The 4353-nt window shown below is 37.6% G+C and overlaps 1 non-coding gene across 1 annotated transcript; it reads left to right on the top strand.

Moving 5' to 3' along the window:
• The first annotated feature begins 3661 nt into the window (after window positions 1–3661).
• On the top strand, window positions 3662–3764 carry LOC126070791 (U6 spliceosomal RNA). Its single transcript, XR_007516308.1, has one exon. It is a non-coding gene; the product is annotated as a U6 spliceosomal RNA (small nuclear RNA).
• Window positions 3765–4353: the final 589 nt, after the last annotated feature.

The following is a 4353-nucleotide window of genomic DNA, read 5'->3' on the forward strand; positions in this document are numbered from 1 at the left end:
AGGCAATGAGCCACACATTCAATTTCTTCCTTCTATTCCTAACTCTCTTTTCTCTATTGCCTCCATGAACAACAGCTTCCTTTGCCACAAGACCAGAAGAACCAGGATAATGCCTGGCTACCATTACTGAATATTTCTATCAAAGATCCTATAGAACAATCCTGCTGAAAAGAGAGAAAATGCAGAACAGAATTTCTCAGATTCTCATGGAATCCAGACTTTCTGGAGCCATGGAGGTTGGGTGAACCCCTGACATTATTGTGCTGAGATAATCTTTAAACTTTAAATCAAAAATATCCCTTGAAATCTTCTTTAAACCAAGCAATAGTTTATCTTAAGTAGTAAAGAATGTCTGCCTTGAACATGGTGCTCTTTTAAGAACTATCTATATGGGATCAAACTGACAACAGCAACTTGAAAGATTAGATAGGAAACTTAAGGGGCAATGAGTGTATGTTAATGAGGAGGAAAAATTCAGGAAAAGGGGGTGAGAATAGTTGCACAACTCAAAGAATATAACCAATGTTACTGAGTTATACATGTAGAAATTGTCGAATTGTGTATGCTTCACTATTCTAAATGACAACAACAAAAATAATTTTTTAAAAAGGGTATAATTCATATACCATAAAATTCACCATGTTAAAAAAAAAAAAAAAAAAGAGGCAATGAGCACATAACATGCTTGGCATAGTGCCCAGCATAAAGGAAGTGCTTGGTAAGTGTTGGTCATCATTAGTCTTGTCTTAAGTTTTTAGCCTTATTCCTATTGTTAATATTTTTACTCTTGCAAAATTATGAAACCTGGTTCATTAACATGAAAAAGTTTAACTATTGTCCATCCATTAAAAAATAATAATTTTAAAGTAATTAAAAGGTATCATTATTAAAAAGTATACTTATTAAACCAACAGAGGTAGAAAGGCCAATGATACATACAGACAAGCTAGGGTATGGCTTTATCTTCTCAGAATCAATCACGTGTACTTTCTTGTCTCGTTTGAGTTACCAAGCTGTTTTCCTCTATATTCTTCATGATTATTTTACATCTGCTATTAATTTTTTGTTTTTATTAAAACATATTTAATCTCTTCTTAAACCCAGGCTCCTATATTCTGTGTGGTAATTGTCAACTCCTCCAGTGAAACCATTCACAGTGTAAGGGATGAAAAGAACTTTGAGAATTTCATCTTCAGTCCAAAGAACAAATCCATAGCCAACAGGGATTCTATAATTTACTCATGTCTTTATTCAAATTAAGATATGGCGACACCAATAAGAAAAACCTAGGAAAGCTGTAGGCTAAATAACTCTTCCAGAAAAAAAAGGGCGGGGGGGAAGGGGGGTTCTAAAATGAAGTCTTGTTCATAAAAGCAAGATTCCTGCAGGGCAAGTCAGCTGATTGGTTTTTAATGGAGTGCAAAGTTTAATCCAGTTACAAACTAAATCACACCTAAATCAAATCAGTATCCCTCTAACTGACTGTAATAAGAATCTAAGAAGATGGCCTTTCTGTTGCTTTCCTGAAGATCTCACTCCTCCTCTCCCATGCAGCAGCATCATCATTCAACAAAATACAGAAATTATTTACTGGTAACTTTTTCTGAGTTAGCATTTGTATTTAGTCCATTGCCTTTGTGGGGAAAAAAAAAAAAGAGCTTCTCTTTCCAAGATCAGTGACTAATCCAGGTTTTTTTTTTTTTTTTTTAAATAATATGAGACAATATACTTTAAAAGAGGGTTATTAGTAATACAAAAGTCAACTTTCATCTGTTTTGATTTTAGCAAAAATAAACCAAGTAATTAGTGTGCTTGAAGTTTGTACGTAAGAGGAGGGCTAGTGTTTACATCAATGAGTAGGATACTTCCAGCCAGCGTTCAAAAAAAAAAAAAAAAAAAAATGGGGCAGAGGAGGAAGAAGGAATTACTATTCATCAAGGGCCTATTATGTGTCAAGCATTAGAGATTTACATAGACTAAGTCATTTAATTCTCGTTTTTTTTGTTTTTTTTTAACAGTCTAGTGGTGGGAGTACCTACTCCTCACATATCGACATGGTTAGGTTTCAAAGACCAGGTCGTTATGTAAAAACTGGTGCTGTGCAAAATTGGAAGATGACCACATTAGATCACAAAATGGAGACTGACTACATCATTACATAACTACCAAATTACATCATTGCATAACTGCCAAACCACTGAGAATCATGGTCTGGACAAGTTGACACATAACCTTAACCATCACAGCCAGCGTTACTATAGCTTCACGCCTTGGCATTCTACTGCCAGATATACATTGTTAATGTGAAAAATACTAGGCTAGTAGATTTTTTACTATTGTTGTAAATGGGAAATGTCAGATAACAAGGTAGTCAACAAGTGAAGGGTAGGTGTATCATTGTCCCTATTTTGGGGGTGATGAAAGAAACCAAGTTCAAAGAATTTAATTGACTTGCCCAGAGATCCACAGCTACTAAATGATTCAGCCACCAGAGTCCAAAACCCCTCCATGTTCTTTGTACTATGCCATAAACCAACAAATAGTTTTTTTAAGCATACACACACACACACACACCTACATGCATGTGCTCACACACATAGGGATAAACTTTTAAACAAGTTTTGAAAGTTATTACTTTTTGTGTTGGGAAATTGAACTGTATTTTGACACAGAAATATTATTGTAAGTGTTGGTTAGACTTATAGACCAGTTTGCAAATGAGTAACAAAAATAAAATTTCACAAAAGTTCTTAATCACTGTTCCATAACCATTGGTTATTTTGTTTTTCTTTATTTTCTTGGATTAAGTGTTTAGGTTTGTAGGGGAAGTAAGGCAAAGAATTGCAATTTATAATTCCAGATATTAGCCGAGGACTATCTGGTTGCAAGGAACAAACACTCATTTAAATTAGTTTCAGTAAAAAAGGAAGAACACAGGGACTGAGGCCTGGACTGGGAAGCTGGCAGGAGCTGATATTTTATCCTCCAACTCTGAGGACTCACTTCTTGCCTTTGATCTGCTGTGTGAAGTCACTCCTCTCTTCTCTCAGAGGATAATTTTCTCTGCCTCTCCACACTCAGAGCAGAAAATGCCCTACTTTATACCATGTCTCAGTTAAAATGGATACCAGAAAAAAAAGTCTCTGAATAGGTTTGCAGGTATTGCCTGGACTATCTGGTTCACTGAAAACTTAGAACTCGCCTCTGCTCCTGCAGCTGAAAGGGCATCTCCAAACTCCCAGAGCATAGACCTGAGTACCCGCCACCTGGTTCTCAGGCCCATCCCACCACTGCCATCATCAGTGTTCCCAAGGCAGAACACTGTGTTCCACATTCCCTGTCTCTCTCCTTCTTCCATCCCTAATCTCTTCCTTCTGCTCCTAGCACTTCTTTTCCTTTGCTTCATCAATTGGCAAAGACTCTGGAAGAGTTCTTGGCAAAAAGGCTTTGGCGCAAGAGTAGTTTTGGCACCGAGGGCTCTGGCAGAGTGAGTAGATCTCCCGGTGGGTCCCAGATGAATGCGTCTCTAGATGCAGTAGGCCCAAGGACTGGTTTAGAGACTGCCCATTCCCAATTTTATATTAGGCTCAGCCACCAGTTATGTGATCTTGGACAAGTCACTTCTGTCCTCAAAACCTCAATTGAAAAATGCGAGGATTGTGCTCGCTTCAGCAGCGTATACTAAAATTGGAATGATACAGAGAAGATTAGCATGGTCCCTGTGCAAGGATGACATGCAAATTCGTGAAGTGCTCCACACTGGGGAAAAAAATAGAGAGAGGATCTGAGTAGATGATCCCTAAAGCCTACAATTCTATGACCATGACGTAAGGCCGAGTTTGCTTGTCCTCCGTTAATTGTAACCAGAGCTAAGGTTGATGCTCAAGCCATATTTAAGCTCATATTACAAATCACTTTACCTGCATCCTTGTGAGTCCATTTATTTTTAGTTCCTCAAAAATCACAATCAGAAGGGTTGGGTTGTTTTTATAAGCTTTTCACTACTACTTGCACTGCAGGGGATTTATATATTCATTTATTCATTCTGCCAGCCGTAAAGAAGAGGACAAGACATGGCAGGCCCTCAGAGGAAGCTGAACCTAGCTAGGGAGAGAAAAATGACACTATAAAACAGCAGAGAATACTAGGAGCTTCTATAAGAGCCAACAGTATAAGGGCCAACAGTTAGGGCAGGCTAAACGTTCAGAGAAAGGGGAATATCAATAATGAAGTTTGTCAAGTTCCTAAGTGTGGCTGAGAAAGCTGAGTCCTTACCAGAGCAGCTTCATTAAGCTGTCTTTTGGAAAATTAACAAACCAGAAATATACAGATACAGTAAAATCCTCTTGCAAC

Source organism: Elephas maximus, chromosome 2, assembly GCF_024166365.1.
Source record: "Elephas maximus indicus isolate mEleMax1 chromosome 2, mEleMax1 primary haplotype, whole genome shotgun sequence".
Lineage (NCBI taxonomy): Eukaryota > Metazoa > Chordata > Mammalia > Proboscidea > Elephantidae > Elephas > Elephas maximus.